Source organism: Mobula birostris, chromosome 21, assembly GCF_030028105.1.
Source record: "Mobula birostris isolate sMobBir1 chromosome 21, sMobBir1.hap1, whole genome shotgun sequence".
In the NCBI taxonomy this organism is placed as follows: Eukaryota; Metazoa; Chordata; class Chondrichthyes; order Myliobatiformes; family Myliobatidae; genus Mobula; species Mobula birostris.
Window position 1 is genome coordinate 64,167,085 of NC_092390.1, and position 20,002 is coordinate 64,187,086.

A 20,002-nucleotide genomic window follows, 5' to 3' on the forward strand; every position below is an offset into this window, starting at 1 on the left:
TACAAGACTCAGATCTACAGGACTCTGATCCGCAGAACTCTGTTCTGAAGGACTCTGATCCACAGGACTCTGATCCAGAGGACTTTGATCTACAGACTCTGATCTACAGACTCTGATCTCTAGAAATCTGATATTCAGAAATCTGATCCACAGGACTCTGATCCACAGAACTCTGATCCGCAGGACTCTGATCTACAGGACTAGGATTCACAGCAATCTGATCCACAGAAATCTGATCTACAGGACTCTGATCTACAGAAATCTGATCTACAGGGCTGTGATCCACAGCAATCTGATCCACATAAATCTGATCTACAGGACTCTGATCTACAGAAATCTGATCTACAGGGCTGTGGTCCACAGGACTCTGAACCACAGGACTCTGATCCATAGGACACTGATCTTCAGGACACTGATCTTCAGGACTCTGATCCACAGGACTCTGATCCACAGGACTTTGATGCACAGAACTCTGATCTGCAGGATTCTGATCTACAGGAATCTGATCTACAGGAATCTGTTCAAAAGAATTCTGATCCACAGGACTCTGTTCTACAGACTCTGATCTACAGAAGTCTGATTTACAGTATGCTGATTTAAAGGACTCTGATCTGGCCGACACTGATTTACAGAACATCTGATCTACAGGACTCTGATCCACAGGACTCTGATCTACAGAAATCTGATCTACAGAAATCTGATCCACAGGACTCTGATCCACAGGACTCTGATCCACAGGACGCTGATCTACAGGACTAGGATTCACAGCACTCTAATCCACAGAAACCTGATCTACAGGAATCTATTCAACAGAATTCTGATCCACAGGACTCTGATCTACAGAAGTCTGTTTTACAGGATGCTGATTTACAGGACTCTGATCTGCTGGACACTGACTTACAGATCATCTGATCTACAGGACTCTGAACCACAGGACTCTGATCTACAGAAATCTGATCTACAAGACTCTGATCCACAGGACTCTGATCTACAGAAATCTGACCCACTGGACTCTGATCCACAGGACTCTGATCCACAGCACTCTGATCCACAGAAATCTGATCCACAGGACTTTGCTCTGCAGGACTCTGATCCACAGAACACTGATCTTCAGGACACTGATCCACAGGACTCCGATCTACAGAACTCTGATCTACAGGACTCTAATCTGCAGGACTCTGATCTATAAGACTCTTTTCCACAGAACTCTGATCCACAGGACTCTGATTTACAGACTCTGATCTACAGAAATCTGATCCACAGGGCTCAGATCCACAGGCTCTGATCCACAGGACTAAGATCCACAGGACTCTGATGCACAGAACTCTGATCTACAAGACTCAGATCTACAGGACTCTGATCCGCAGAACTCTGTTCTGAAGGACTCTGATCCACAGGACTCTGATCCAGAGGACTTTGATCTACAGACTCTGATCTACAGACTCTGATCTCTAGAAATCTGATATTCAGAAATCTGATCCACAGGACTCTGATCCACAGAACTCTGATCCGCAGGACTCTGATCTACAGGACTAGGATTCACAGCAATCTGATCCACAGAAATCTGATCTACAGGACTCTGATCTACAGAAATCTGATCTACAGGGCTGTGATCCACAGCAATCTGATCCACATAAATCTGATCTACAGGACTCTGATCTACAGAAATCTGATCTACAGGGCTGTGGTCCACAGGACTCTGAACCACAGGACTCTGATCCATAGGACACTGATCTTCAGGACACTGATCTTCAGGACTCTGATCCACAGGACTCTGATCCACAGGACTCTGATGCACAGAACTCTGATCTGCAGGATTCTGATCTACAGGAATCTGATCTACAGGAATCTGTTCAAAAGAATTCTGATCCACAGGACTCTGTTCTACAGACTCTGATCTACAGAAGTCTGATTTACAGGATGCTGATTTAAAGGACTCTGATCTGCCCGACACTGATTTACAGAACATCTGATCTACAGGACTCTGATCCACAGGACACTGATCTTCAGGACTCTGATCTACAGGACTCTGATCTTCAGGACTCTGATCCACAGGACTCTGATCCACAGGACTCCGAGCCACAGGACTCTGATGCACAGGACTGTGATCCACAGGAATCTGATCTGCAGGATTTTGATCTACAGGAATCTGATCTACAGACTCATATCTACAGAAGTCTGATTTACAGGATGCTGATTTAAAGGACTCTGATCTGCCCGACAGTGATTTACAGAACATCTGATCTGCAGGACTCTGAACCACAGGACTCTGATCTACAGAAATCTGATCCACAGGACACTAATCTTCAGGACTCTGATCCACAGGACTCTGATCCATGGGACTCCGAGCCACAGGACTCTGATGCACAGGACTGTGATCCACAGGAATCTGATCCACATGACTCTTATCTACAGGAATCTGTTCAACAGAATTCTGATCCACAGGACTCTGATCTACAGGACTAGGATTCACAGCAATCTGATCCACAGAAATCTGATCTACAGGACTCTGATCTACAGAAATCTGATGTACAGGGCTGTGATCCACAGGACTCTGATCCACAGAACTCTGATCCACAGGACTCTGATCCACACAACTCTGATCCACAGAACTCTGATCCACAGGACTCTGATCTACCGGACTAGGATTCACAGCAATCTGATCCACAGAAATCTGATCTACAGGACTCTGATCTACAGGAATCTGTTCAACAGAAATCTGATCCACAGGACTCTGATCTACAGGACAAGGATTCACAGGACTCTGATCCACAGGACTCCGATCTACAGAAGTCTGTTTTACAGGACGCTGATTTACAGGACTCTGATCTGCTGGACACTGACTTACAGAACATCTGATCTACAGGACTATGAACCACAGGACTCTGATCTATAGAAGTCTGATCTATAAGACTCTGATCCACAGGACTCTGATCTACAGAAATCTGATCCACTGGACTCTGATCCACAAGACTCTGATCCACAGAAATCTGATCCACAGGACTTTGCTCTGCAGGACTCTGATCCACAGGACACTGATCTTCAGTGCTCTGATCCACAGGACTCTGATCCAGAGGACTTTGATCTACGGACTCTGATCCATAGAAATCTGATCTACAGAAATCTGATCCACAGGACTCTGATCCACAGGACTCTGATCCACAGGACGCTGATCTACAGGACTAGGATTCACAGCACTCTAATCCACAGAAACCTGATCTACAGGAATCTATTCAACAGAATTCTGATCCACAGGACTCTGATCTACAGAAGTCTGTTTTACAGGATGCTGATTTACAGGACTCTGATCTGCTGGACACTGACTTACAGATCATCTGATCTACAGGACTCTGAACCACAGGACTCTGATCTACAGAAATCTGATCTACAATACTCTGATCCACAGGACTCTGATCTACAGAAATCTGACCCACTGGACTCTGATCCACAGCACTCTGATCCACAGAAATCTGATCCACAGGACTTTGCTCTGCAGGACTCTGATCCACAGGACACTGATCTTGAGGACTCTGATCCACAGTACTCCAATCTACAGAACTCTGATCTACAGGACTCTAATCTGCAGGACTCTGATCTATAAGACTCTTTTCCACAGAACTCTGATCCACAGGACTCTGATTTACAGACTCTGATCTACAGAAATCTGATCCACAGGGCTCAGATCCACAGGCTCTGATCCACAGGACTAAGATCCACAGGACTCTGATGCACAGAACTCTGATCTACAAGACTCAGATCTACAGGACTCTGATCCGCAGAACTCTGTTCTGAAGGACTCTGATCCACAGGACTCTGATCCAGAGGACTTTGATCTACAGACTCTGATCTACAGACTCTGATCTCTAGAAATCTGATATTCAGAAATCTGATCCACAGGACTCTGATCCACAGAACTCTGATCCGCAGGACTCTGATCTACAGGACTAGGATTCACAGCAATCTGATCCACAGAAATCTGATCTACAGGACTCTGATCTACAGAAATCTGATCTACAGGGCTGTGATCCACAGCAATCTGATCCACATAAATCTGATCTACAGGACTCTGATCTACAGAAATCTGATCTACAGGGCTGTGGTCCACAGGACTCTGAACCACAGGACTCTGATCCATAGGACACTGATCTTCAGGACACTGATCTTCAGGACTCTGATCCACAGGACTCTGATCCACAGGACTCTGATGCACAGAACTCTGATCTGCAGGATTCTGATCTACAGGAATCTGATCTACAGGAATCTGTTCAAAAGAATTCTGATCCACAGGACTCTGTTCTACAGACTCTGATCTACAGAAGTCTGATTTACAGTATGCTGATTTAAAGGACTCTGATCTGGCCGACACTGATTTACAGAACATCTGATCTACAGGACTCTGATCCACAGGACTCTGATCTACAGAAATCTGATCTACAGAAATCTGATCCACAGGACTCTGATCCACAGGACTCTGATCCACAGGACGCTGATCTACAGGACTAGGATTCACAGCACTCTAATCCACAGAAACCTGATCTACAGGAATCTATTCAACAGAATTCTGATCCACAGGACTCTGATCTACAGAAGTCTGTTTTACAGGATGCTGATTTACAGGACTCTGATCTGCTGGACACTGACTTACAGATCATCTGATCTACAGGACTCTGAACCACAGGACTCTGATCTACAGAAATCTGATCTACAAGACTCTGATCCACAGGACTCTGATCTACAGAAATCTGACCCACTGGACTCTGATCCACAGGACTCTGATCCACAGCACTCTGATCCACAGAAATCTGATCCACAGGACTTTGCTCTGCAGGACTCTGATCCACAGAACACTGATCTTCAGGACACTGATCCACAGGACTCCGATCTACAGAACTCTGATCTACAGGACTCTAATCTGCAGGACTCTGATCTATAAGACTCTTTTCCACAGAACTCTGATCCACAGGACTCTGATTTACAGACTCTGATCTACAGAAATCTGATCCACAGGGCTCAGATCCACAGGCTCTGATCCACAGGACTAAGATCCACAGGACTCTGATGCACAGAACTCTGATCTACAAGACTCAGATCTACAGGACTCTGATCCGCAGAACTCTGTTCTGAAGGACTCTGATCCACAGGACTCTGATCCAGAGGACTTTGATCTACAGACTCTGATCTACAGACTCTGATCTCTAGAAATCTGATATTCAGAAATCTGATCCACAGGACTCTGATCCACAGAACTCTGATCCGCAGGACTCTGATCTACAGGACTAGGATTCACAGCAATCTGATCCACAGAAATCTGATCTACAGGACTCTGATCTACAGAAATCTGATCTACAGGGCTGTGATCCACAGCAATCTGATCCACATAAATCTGATCTACAGGACTCTGATCTACAGAAATCTGATCTACAGGGCTGTGGTCCACAGGACTCTGAACCACAGGACTCTGATCCATAGGACACTGATCTTCAGGACACTGATCTTCAGGACTCTGATCCACAGGACTCTGATCCACAGGACTCTGATGCACAGAACTCTGATCTGCAGGATTCTGATCTACAGGAATCTGATCTACAGGAATCTGTTCAAAAGAATTCTGATCCACAGGACTCTGTTCTACAGACTCTGATCTACAGAAGTCTGATTTACAGGATGCTGATTTAAAGGACTCTGATCTGCCCGACACTGATTTACAGAACATCTGATCTACAGGACTCTGATCCACAGGACACTGATCTTCAGGACTCTGATCTACAGGACTCTGATCTGCAGGACTCTGATCTATAAGACTCTTTTCCACAGAACTCTGATCCACAGGACTCTGATCCAGAGGACTTTGATCTACAGACTCTGATCCCTAGAAATCTGATCCACAGGACTCTGATCCACAGGACTCTGATCGACAGCACTCTGATCCACGGGACTCTGATCTACAGGACAAGGATTCACAGCAATCTGATCCACATAAATCTGATCTACAGGACTCTGATCTACAGAAATCTGATCTACAGGGCTGTGGTCCACAGGACTCTGAACCACAGGACTCTGATCCACAGGACTCTGATCCACAGGACACTGATCTTCAGGACACTGATCTTCAGGACTCTGATCCACAGGACTCTGATCCACAGGACTCTGATGCACAGAACTCTGATCTGCAGGATTCTGATCGACAGGAATCTGATCTACAGGAATCTGTTCAAAAGAATTCTGATCCACAGGACTCTGTTCTACAGACTCTGATCTACAGACGTCTAATTTACAGGATGCTGATTTAAAGGTCTCTGATCAGCCCGAAACTGATTTACAGAACATCTGAGCTACAGGACTCTGACCACAGGACTCTGATCTAAAGAAATCTGATCCACTGAACTCTGATCCGCAGGACTCTGATCTTCAGGACTCTGGTCCGCAGGACTCTGATCTACAGGACTAGGATTCACAGCACCCTGATCCACAGAAATCTGATCTACAGCACTCTGATCCACAGGACTTTGATCCACAGGACTTTGATCCACAGGACTCTGTTCTTCAGGACTCTGATCCGCAGGACTCTGATCTACAAGACTCTGTTCCAAAGAACTCTGATCCACAGGAGTCTGATTTACAGACTCTGATCTACAGAAATCTGATCCACAGGACTCAGATCCACAGGCTCTGATCCACAGGACTCCGATCCACAGGACTCTGATGCACAGAACTCTGATCTACAAGACTCAGATCTACAGGACTCTGATCCGCAGAACTCTGATCTGAAGGACTCTGATCCACAGAACTCTGATCCACAGGACTATGATCCAGAGTACTTTGATCTAGACACTCTGATCTCTAGAAATCTGATCTACAGAAATCTGATCCACAGAACTCTGATCCAGAGGACTCTGATCCACAGAACTCTGATCTACAGGACTAGGATTCACAGCAATCTGATCCACAAAAAGCTGATCTACAGGACTCTGATCTACAGAAATCTGATCTACAGGGATGTGATCCACAGGACTCTGATCTACAGGACTAGGATTCACAGCACTCTAATCCACAGAAACCTGATCTGCAGGACTCTGATCTACATGAATCTGTTCAACAGAATTATGATCCACAGGACTCTGATCTACAGACTCTGATCTACAGAAGTCTGATGCACAAAACTCTGATCTGCAGGACTCTGATCTACAGGACTCTGAACCACAGGACTCTGATCCACAGGACTAGGATTCACAGCAATCTGATCCACAAAAATCTGATCTGCAGGACTCTGATCTACATGAATCTGTTCAACAGAATTATGATCCACAGGACTCTGATATACAGACTCTGATCTACAGAAGTCTGATTTACAGGACGCTGATTTACAGGGCTCTGATCTTCCAGACTCTGATTTACAGAACATCTGGTCTACAAGACTCTGAACCACAGGACTCTGATCCACAGGACACTGATCTTATGGACTCTGATCCACAGGACTCTGATGCACAGAACTCTGATCTGCAGGATTCTGATCTACAGGAATCTGATCTACAGGAATCTGTTCAAAAGAATTCTGATCCACAGGACTCTGTTCTACAGACTCTGATCTACAGAAGTCTGATTTATAGGATGCTGATTTAAAGGACTCTGATCTGCCCGAAACTGATTTACAGAACATCTGATCTACAGGACTCTGAACCACAGGACTCTGATCTACAGAGATCTGTTCCACCGGACTCTGATCCACAGGACTCTGATGCACAGAACTCTGATCTGCAGGATTTTGATCTACAGGAATCTGATCTACAGACTCTGATCTACAGAAGTCTGATTTACAGGATGCTGATTTAAAGGACTCTGATCTACAGAAGTCTGATTTACAGGATGCTGATTTAAAGGACTCTGATCTGCCCGACACTAATTTACAGAAAATCTGATCTACAGGACTCTGAACCACAGGACTCTGATCTACAGAAAACTGATCCACAGGACACTGATCTTCAGGACTCTGATCCACAGGACTCTGATCCACAGGACTCCGAGCCACAGGACTCTGATGCACAGGACTGTGATCCACAGGAATCTGATCTGCAGGATTTTGATCTACAGGAATCTGATCTACAGACTCATATCTACAGAAGTCTGATTTACAGGATGCTGATTTAAAGGACTCTGATCTGCCCGACAGTGATTTACAGAACATCTGATCTGCAGGACTCTGAACCACAGGACTCTGATCTTCAGGACTCTGATCCACAGGACTCCGAGCCACAGGACTCAGATGCACAGAACTCTGATCTGCAGGATTCTGATCTATAGGAATCTGATCTACAGGAATCTGTTCAAAAGAATTCTGATCCACAGGACTCTGTTCTACAGACTCTGATCTACAGAAGTCTGATTTATAGGATGCTGATTTAAAGGACTCTGATCTGCCTGAAACTGATTTACAGAACATCTGATCTACAGGACTCTGAACCACAGGACTCTGATCTACAGAGATCTGTTCCACCGGACTCTGATCCACAGGACTCTGATGCACAGAACTCTGATCTGCAGGATTTTGATCTACAGGAATCTGATCTACAGACTCTGATCTACAGAAGTCTGATTTACAGGATGCTGATTTAAAGGACTCTGATCTACAGAAGTCTGATTTACAGGATGCTGATTTAAAGGACTCTGATCTGCCCGACACTAATTTACAGAAAATCTGATCTACAGGACTCTGAACCACAGGACTCTGATCTACAGAAATCTGATCCACAGGACACTGATCTTCAGGACTCTGATCCACAGGACTCTGATCCACAGGACTCCGAGCCACAGGACTCTGATGCACAGGACTGTGATCCACAGGAATCTGATCTGCAGGATTTTGATCTACAGGAATCTGATCTACAGACTCATATCTACAGAAGTCTGATTTACAGGATGCTGATTTAAAGGACTCTGATCTGCCCGACAGTGATTTACAGAACATCTGATCTGCAGGACTCTGAACCACAGGACTCTGATCTACAGAAATCTGATCCACAGGACACTGATCTTCAGGACTCTGATCCACAGGACTCTGATCCACAGGACTCCAAGCCACAGGACTCTGATGCACAGGACTGTGATCCACAGGAATCTGATCCACATGACTCTTATCTACAGGAATCTGTTCAACAGAATTCTGATCCACAGGACTCTGATCTACAGGACTAGGATTCACAGCAATCTGATCCACAGAAATCTGATCTACAGGACTCTGATCTACAGAAATCTGATGTACAGGGCTGTGATCCACAGGACTCTGATCTACCGGACTAGGATTCACAGCAATCTGATCCACAGAAATCTGATCTACAGGACTCTGATCTACAGGAATCTGTTCAACAGAAATCTGATCCACAGGACTCTGATCTACAGGACAAGGATTCACAGCACTCTGATCCACAGAAATCTGATCTACAGGACTCTGATCCACAGGACTCTGATCTACAGAAATCTGATCCACTGGACTCTGATCCACAGGACTCTGATTCACAGAAATCTGATCCACAGGACTTTGCTCTGCAGGACTCTGATCCACAGGACACTGATCTTCAGGGCTTCGATCCACAGGACTCTGATCCAGAGGACTTTGATCTACAGACTCTGATCCATAGAAATCTGATCTACAGAAATCTGATCCACAGGACTCTGATCCACAGGACTCTGATCCACAGGACGCTGATCTACAGGACTAGGATTCACAGCACTCTAATCCACAGAAACCTGATCTACAGGAATCTATTCAACAGAATTCTGATCCACAGGACTCTGATCTACAGAAGTCTGTTTTACAGGATGCTGATTTACAGGACTCTGATCCACAGTACTCCAATCTACAGAACTCTGATCTACAGAAATCTGATCCACAGGGCTCAGATCCACAGGCTCTGATCCACAGGACTAAGATCCACAGGACTCTGATGCACAGAACTCTGATCTACAAGACTCAGATCTACAGGACTCTGATCCGCAGAACTCTGTTCTGAAGGACTCTGATCCACAGGACTCTGATCCACAGGACTCTGATCCAGAGGACTTTGATCTACAGACTCTGATCTACAGACTCTGATCTCTAGAAATCTGATATACAGAAATCTGATCCACAGGACTCTGATCCACAGAACTCTGATCCACAGGACTCTGATCTACAGGACTAGGATTCACAGCAATCTGATCCACAGAAATCTGATCTACAGGACTCTGATCTACAGAAATCTGATCTACAGGGCTGTGATCCACAGGACTCTGATCCACAGAAACCTGATCTGCAGGACTCTGATCTACAGGAATCTGTTCAACAGAATTTTGATCCACAGGACTCTGATCCACAGAACTCTGATCCACAGGACTCTGATCTACAGGACTAGGATTCACAGCAATCTGATCCACAGAAATCTGATCTACAGGACTCTGATCTACAGAAATCTGATCTACAGGGCTCTGATCCACAGGACTCTGATCCACAGAAACCTGATCTGCAGGACTCTGATCTACAGGAATCTGTTCAACAGAATTTTGATCCACAGGACTCTGATCTACAGACTCTGATCTACAGAAGTCTGATTTACAGGACGCTGATTTACAGGACTCAGATCTGCCAGACTTTGATTTACAGAACATCTGATCTACAGGACTCTGAACCACAGGACTCTGATCCACAGGACACTGATCTTCACGACTCTGATCCACAGGTCTCTGATCCACAGGATTCTGATGCAAAGAACTCTGATCTGCAGGATTCTGATCTACAGGAATCTGATCTACAGGAATCTGTTCAAAAGAATTCTGATCCACAGGACTCTGTTCTACAGACTCTGATCTACAGAAGTCTGATTTACAGGATGCTGATTTAAAGGACTCTGATCTGCCCGACACTGATTTACAGAACATCTGATCTACAGGACTGAACCACAGGACTCTGATCTACAGAAATCTGATCCACTGAACTCTGATCCGCAGGACTCTGATCTTCAGGACTCTGATCCGCAGGACTCTGATCTACAGGACAAGGATTCACAGCACTCTGATCCACAGAAATCTGATCTACAGGACTCTGATCCACAGGACTCTGATCCACAGGACTCCAATCTACAGGACTAGGATTCACAGCACTCTGATCCACAGGACTCTGATCTACAGGACTAGGATTCACAGCACTCTAATCCACAGAAACCTGATCTACAGGAATCTGTTCAACAGAATTCTGATCCACAGGACTCTGATCTACAGAAGTCTGTTTTACAGGAAGCTGATTTACCGGACTCTGATCTGCTGGACACTGACTTACAGAACATCTGATCTACAGGACTCTGAACCACAGGACTCTGATCTACAGAAATCTGATCCACTGGACTCTGATCCACTGGACTCTGATCCACAGGACTCTGATCCACAGCACTCTGATCCACAGAAATCTGATCCACAGGACTTTGCTCTGCTGGACTCTGATCCACAGGACACTGATCTTCAGGACTCTGATCCACAGGACTCTGATCTACAGGACTCTGATCTGCAGGACTCTGATCTATAAGACTCTTTTCCACAGAACTCTGATCCAGAGGACTTTGATCTACAGACTCTGATCTCTAGAAATCTGATCTACAGAAATCTGATCCACAGGACTCTGATCCACAGGACTCTGATCGACAGAACTCTGATCCACAGGACTCTGATCTACAGGACAAGGATTCACAGCAATCTGATCCACAGAAATCTGATCTACAGGACTCTGATCTACAGAAATCTGATCTACAGGGCTGTGGTCCACAGGACTCTGATCCACAGGACTCTGATCCACAGAACTCTGATCCACAGGACTCTGATCCACAGGACTAGGATTCACAGCACTCTAATCCACAGAAACCTGATCTGCAGGACTCTGATCTACAGGAATCTGTTCAACAGAATTCTGATCCACAGGACTCTGATCTACAGACTCTGATCTATAGAAGTCTGGTGCACAGAACTCTGATCTGCAGGACTCTGATCTACAGGACTCTGATCTACAGGACTCTGAACCACAGGACTCTGATCCACAGGACACTGATCTTCAGGACACTGATCTTCAGGACTCTGATCCACAGGACTCTGATGCACAGAACTCTGATCTGAAGTTCTCTGATCCACAGGACTATGATCCAGAGTACTTTGATCTAGACACTCTGATCTCTAGAAATCTGATCTACAGAAATCTGATCCACAGGACTCTGATCCAGAGGACTCTGATCCACAGAACTCTGATCTACAGGACTAGGATTCACAGCAATCTGATCCACAAAAATCTAATCGACAGGACTCTGATCTACAGAAATCTGATCTACAGGGATGTGATCCACAGGACTCTGATCTACAGGACTAGGATTCACAGCACTCTAATCCACAGAAACCTGATCTGCAGGACTCTGATCTACATGAATCTGTTCAACAGAATTATGATCCACAGGACTCTGATCTACAGACTCTGATCTACAGAAGTCTGATGCACAGAACTCTGATCTGCAGGACTCTGATCTACAGGACTCTGAACCACAGGACTCTGATCCACAGGACTTGGATTCACAGCAATCTGATCCACAAAAATCTGATCTGCAGGACTCTGATCTACATGAATCTGTTCAACAGAATTATGATCCACAGGACTCTGATCTACAGACTCTGATCTACAGAAGTCTGATGCACAAAACTCTGATCTGCAGGACTCTGATCTACAGGACTCTGAACCACAGGACTCTGATCCACAGGACTAGGATTCACAGCAATCTGATCCACAAAAATCTGATCTGCAGGATTTTGATCTACAGGAATCTGATCTACAGACTCATATCTACAGAAGTCTGATTTACAGGATGCTGATTTAAAGGACTCTGATCTGCCCGACAGTGATTTACAGAACATCTGATCTGCAGGACTCTGAACCACAGGACTCTGATCTTCAGGACTCTGATCCACAGGACTCCGAGCCACAGGACTCAGATGCACAGAACTCTGATCTGCAGGATTCTGATCTATAGGAATCTGATCTACAGGAATCTGTTCAAAAGAATTCTGATCCACAGGACTCTGTTCTACAGACTCTGATCTACAGAAGTCTGATTTATAGGATGCTGATTTAAAGGACTCTGATCTGCCTGAAACTGATTTACAGAACATCTGATCTACAGGACTCTGAACCACAGGACTCTGATCTACAGAGATCTGTTCCACCGGACTCTGATCCACAGGACTCTGATGCACAGAACTCTGATCTGCAGGATTTTGATCTACAGGAATCTGATCTACAGACTCTGATCTACAGAAGTCTGATTTACAGGATGCTGATTTAAAGGACTCTGATCTACAGAAGTCTGATTTACAGGATGCTGATTTAAAGGACTCTGATCTGCCCGACACTAATTTACAGAAAATCTGATCTACAGGACTCTGAACCACAGGACTCTGATCTACAGAAATCTGATCCACAGGACACTGATCTTCAGGACTCTGATCCACAGGACTCTGATCCACAGGACTCCGAGCCACAGGACTCTGATGCACAGGACTGTGATCCACAGGAATCTGATCTGCAGGATTTTGATCTACAGGAATCTGATCTACAGACTCATATCTACAGAAGTCTGATTTACAGGATGCTGATTTAAAGGACTCTGATCTGCCCGACAGTGATTTACAGAACATCTGATCTGCAGGACTCTGAACCACAGGACTCTGATCTACAGAAATCTGATCCACAGGACACTGATCTTCAGGACTCTGATCCACAGGACTCTGATCCACAGGACTCCAAGCCACAGGACTCTGATGCACAGGACTGTGATCCACAGGAATCTGATCCACATGACTCTTATCTACAGGAATCTGTTCAACAGAATTCTGATCCACAGGACTCTGATCTACAGGACTAGGATTCACAGCAATCTGATCCACAGAAATCTGATCTACAGGACTCTGATCTACAGAAATCTGATGTACAGGGCTGTGATCCACAGGACTCTGATCTACCGGACTAGGATTCACAGCAATCTGATCCACAGAAATCTGATCTACAGGACTCTGATCTACAGGAATCTGTTCAACAGAAATCTGATCCACAGGACTCTGATCTACAGGACAAGGATTCACAGCACTCTGATCCACAGAAATCTGATCTACAGGACTCTGATCCACAGGACTCTGATCTACAGAAATCTGATCCACTGGACTCTGATCCACAGGACTCTGATTCACAGAAATCTGATCCACAGGACTTTGCTCTGCAGGACTCTGATCCACAGGACACTGATCTTCAGGGCTTCGATCCACAGGACTCTGATCCAGAGGACTTTGATCTACAGACTCTGATCCATAGAAATCTGATCTACAGAAATCTGATCCACAGGACTCTGATCCACAGGACTCTGATCCACAGGACGCTGATCTACAGGACTAGGATTCACAGCACTCTAATCCACAGAAACCTGATCTACAGGAATCTATTCAACAGAATTCTGATCCACAGGACTCTGATCTACAGAAGTCTGTTTTACAGGATGCTGATTTACAGGACTCTGATCCACAGTACTCCAATCTACAGAACTCTGATCTACAGAAATCTGATCCACAGGGCTCAGATCCACAGGCTCTGATCCACAGGACTAAGATCCACAGGACTCTGATGCACAGAACTCTGATCTACAAGACTCAGATCTACAGGACTCTGATCCGCAGAACTCTGTTCTGAAGGACTCTGATCCACAGGACTCTGATCCACAGGACTCTGATCCAGAGGACTTTGATCTACAGACTCTGATCTACAGACTCTGATCTCTAGAAATCTGATATACAGAAATCTGATCCACAGGACTCTGATCCACAGAACTCTGATCCACAGGACTCTGATCTACAGGACTAGGATTCACAGCAATCTGATCCACAGAAATCTGATCTACAGGACTCTGATCTACAGAAATCTGATCTACAGGGCTGTGATCCACAGGACTCTGATCCACAGAAACCTGATCTGCAGGACTCTGATCTACAGGAATCTGTTCAACAGAATTTTGATCCACAGGACTCTGATCCACAGAACTCTGATCCACAGGACTCTGATCTACAGGACTAGGATTCACAGCAATCTGATCCACAGAAATCTGATCTACAGGACTCTGATCTACAGAAATCTGATCTACAGGGCTCTGATCCACAGGACTCTGATCCACAGAAACCTGATCTGCAGGACTCTGATCTACAGGAATCTGTTCAACAGAATTTTGATCCACAGGACTCTGATCTACAGACTCTGATCTACAGAAGTCTGATTTACAGGACGCTGATTTACAGGACTCAGATCTGCCAGACTTTGATTTACAGAACATCTGATCTACAGGACTCTGAACCACAGGACTCTGATCCACAGGACACTGATCTTCACGACTCTGATCCACAGGTCTCTGATCCACAGGATTCTGATGCAAAGAACTCTGATCTGCAGGATTCTGATCTACAGGAATCTGATCTACAGGAATCTGTTCAAAAGAATTCTGATCCACAGGACTCTGTTCTACAGACTCTGATCTACAGAAGTCTGATTTACAGGATGCTGATTTAAAGGACTCTGATCTGCCCGACACTGATTTACAGAACATCTGATCTACAGGACTGAACCACAGGACTCTGATCTACAGAAATCTGATCCACTGAACTCTGATCCGCAGGACTCTGATCTTCAGGACTCTGATCCGCAGGACTCTGATCTACAGGACAAGGATTCACAGCACTCTGATCCACAGAAATCTGATCTACAGGACTCTGATCCACAGGACTCTGATCCACAGGACTCCAATCTACAGGACTAGGATTCACAGCACTCTGATCCACAGGACTCTGATCTACAGGACTAGGATTCACAGCACTCTAATCCACAGAAACCTGATCTACAGGAATCTGTTCAACAGAATTCTGATCCACAGGACTCTGATCTACAGAAGTCTGTTTTACAGGAAGCTGATTTACCGGACTCTGATCTGCTGGACACTGACTTACAGAACATCTGATCTACAGGACTCTGAACCACAGGACTCTGATCTACAGAAATCTGATCCACTGGACTCTGATCCACTGGACTCTGATCCACAGGACTCTGATCCACAGCACTCTGATCCACAGAAATCTGATCCACAGGACTTTGCTCTGCTGGACTCTGATCCACAGGACACTGATCTTCAGGACTCTGATCCACAGGACTCTGATCTACAGGACTCTGATCTGCAGGACTCTGATCTATAAGACTCTTTTCCACAGAACTCTGATCCAGAGGACTTTGATCTACAGACTCTGATCTCTAGAAATCTGATCTACAGAAATCTGATCCACAGGACTCTGATCCACAGGACTCTGATCGACAGAACTCTGATCCACAGGACTCTGATCTACAGGACAAGGATTCACAGCAATCTGATCCACAGAAATCTGATCTACAGGACTCTGATCTACAGAAATCTGATCTACAGGGCTGTGGTCCACAGGACTCTGATCCACAGGACTCTGATCCACAGAACTCTGATCCACAGGACTCTGATCCACAGGACTAGGATTCACAGCACTCTAATCCACAGAAACCTGATCTGCAGGACTCTGATCTACAGGAATCTGTTCAACAGAATTCTGATCCACAGGACTCTGATCTACAGACTCTGATCTATAGAAGTCTGGTGCACAGAACTCTGATCTGCAGGACTCTGATCTACAGGACTCTGATCTACAGGACTCTGAACCACAGGACTCTGATCCACAGGACACTGATCTTCAGGACACTGATCTTCAGGACTCTGATCCACAGGACTCTGATGCACAGAACTCTGATCTGAAGTTCTCTGATCCACAGGACTATGATCCAGAGTACTTTGATCTAGACACTCTGATCTCTAGAAATCTGATCTACAGAAATCTGATCCACAGGACTCTGATCCAGAGGACTCTGATCCACAGAACTCTGATCTACAGGACTAGGATTCACAGCAATCTGATCCACAAAAATCTAATCGACAGGACTCTGATCTACAGAAATCTGATCTACAGGGATGTGATCCACAGGACTCTGATCTACAGGACTAGGATTCACAGCACTCTAATCCACAGAAACCTGATCTGCAGGACTCTGATCTACATGAATCTGTTCAACAGAATTATGATCCACAGGACTCTGATCTACAGACTCTGATCTACAGAAGTCTGATGCACAGAACTCTGATCTGCAGGACTCTGATCTACAGGACTCTGAACCACAGGACTCTGATCCACAGGACTTGGATTCACAGCAATCTGATCCACAAAAATCTGATCTGCAGGACTCTGATCTACATGAATCTGTTCAACAGAATTATGATCCACAGGACTCTGATCTACAGACTCTGATCTACAGAAGTCTGATGCACAAAACTCTGATCTGCAGGACTCTGATCTACAGGACTCTGAACCACAGGACTCTGATCCACAGGACTAGGATTCACAGCAATCTGATCCACAAAAATCTGATCTGCAGGATTTTGATCTACAGGAATCTGATCTACAGACTCATATCTACAGAAGTCTGATTTACAGGATGCTGATTTAAAGGACTCTGATCTGCCCGACAGTGATTTACAGAACATCTGATCTGCAGGACTCTGAACCACAGGACTCTGATCTTCAGGACTCTGATCCACAGGACTCCGAGCCACAGGACTCAGATGCACAGAACTCTGATCTGCAGGATTCTGATCTATAGGAATCTGATCTACAGGAATCTGTTCAAAAGAATTCTGATCCACAGGACTCTGTTCTACAGACTCTGATCTACAGAAGTCTGATTTATAGGATGCTGATTTAAAGGACTCTGATCTGCCTGAAACTGATTTACAGAACATCTGATCTACAGGACTCTGAACCACAGGACTCTGATCTACAGAGATCTGTTCCACCGGACTCTGATCCACAGGACTCTGATGCACAGAACTCTGATCTGCAGGATTTTGATCTACAGGAATCTGATCTACAGACTCTGATCTACAGAAGTCTGATTTACAGGATGCTGATTTAAAGGACTCTGATCTACAGAAGTCTGATTTACAGGATGCTGATTTAAAGGACTCTGATCTGCCCGACACTAATTTACAGAAAATCTGATCTACAGGACTCTGAACCACAGGACTCTGATCTACAGAAATCTGATCCACAGGACACTGATCTTCAGGACTCTGATCCACAGGACTCTGATCCACAGGACTCCGAGCCACAGGACTCTGATGCACAGGACTGTGATCCACAGGAATCTGATCTGCAGGATTTTGATCTACAGGAATCTGATCTACAGACTCATATCTACAGAAGTCTGATTTACAGGATGCTGATTTAAAGGACTCTGATCTGCCCGACAGTGATTTACAGAACATCTGATCTGCAGGACTCTGAACCACAGGACTCTGATCTACAGAAATCTGATCCACAGGACACTGATCTTCAGGACTCTGATCCACAGGACTCTGATCCACAGGACTCCAAGCCACAGGACTCTGATGCACAGGACTGTGATCCACAGGAATCTGATCCACATGACTCTTATCTACAGGAATCTGTTCAACAGAATTCTGATCCACAGGACTCTGATCTACAGGACTAGGATTCACAGCAATCTGATCCACAGAAATCTGATCTACAGGACTCTGATCTACAGAAATCTGATGTACAGGGCTGTGATCCACAGGACTCTGATCTACCGGACTAGGATTCACAGCAATCTGATCCACAGAAATCTGATCTACAGGACTCTGATCTACAGGAATCTGTTCAACAGAAATCTGATCCACAGGACTCTGATCTACAGGACAAGGATTCACAGCACTCTGATCCACAGAAATCTGATCTACAGGACTCTGATCCACAGGACTCTGATCTACAGAAATCTGATCCACTGGACTCTGATCCACAGGACTCTGATTCACAGAAATCTGATCCACAGGACTTTGCTCTGCAGGACTCTGATCCACAGGACACTGATCTTCAGGGCTTCGATCCACAGGACTCTGATCCAGAGGACTTTGATCTACAGACTCTGATCCATAGAAATCTGATCTACAGAAATCTGATCCACAGGACTCTGATCCACAGGACTCTGATCCACAGGACGCTGATCTACAGGACTAGGATTCACAGCACTCTAATCCACAGAAACCTGATCTACAGGAATCTATTCAACAGAATTCTGATCCACAGGACTCTGATCTACAGAAGTCTGTTTTACAGGATGCTGATTTACAGGACTCTGATCCACAGTACTCCAATCTACAGAACTCTGATCTACAGAAATCTGATCCACAGGGCTCAGATCCACAGGCTCTGATCCACAGGACTAAGATCCACAGGACTCTGATGCACAGAACTCTGATCTACAAGACTCAGATCTACAGGACTCTGATCCGCAGAACTCTGTTCTGAAGGACTCTGATCCACAGGACTCTGATCCACAGGACTCTGATCCAGAGGACTTTGATCTACAGACTCTGATCTACAGACTCTGATCTCTAGAAATCTGATATACAGAAATCTGATCCACAGGACTCTGATCCACAGAACTCTGATCCACAGGACTCTGATCTACAGGACTAGGATTCACAGCAATCTGATCCACAGAAATCTGATCTACAGGACTCTGATCTACAGAAATCTGATCTACAGGGCTGTGATCCACAGGACTCTGATCCACAGAAACCTGATCTGCAGGACTCTGATCTACAGGAATCTGTTCAACAGAATTTTGATCCACAGGACTCTGATCCACAGAACTCTGATCCACAGGACTCTGATCTACAGGACTAGGATTCACAGCAATCTGATCCACAGAAATCTGATCTACAGGACTCTGATCTACAGAAATCTGATCTACAGGGCTCTGATCCACAGGACTCTGATCCACAGAAACCTGATCTGCAGGACTCTGATCTACAGGAATCTGTTCAACAGAATTTTGATCCAC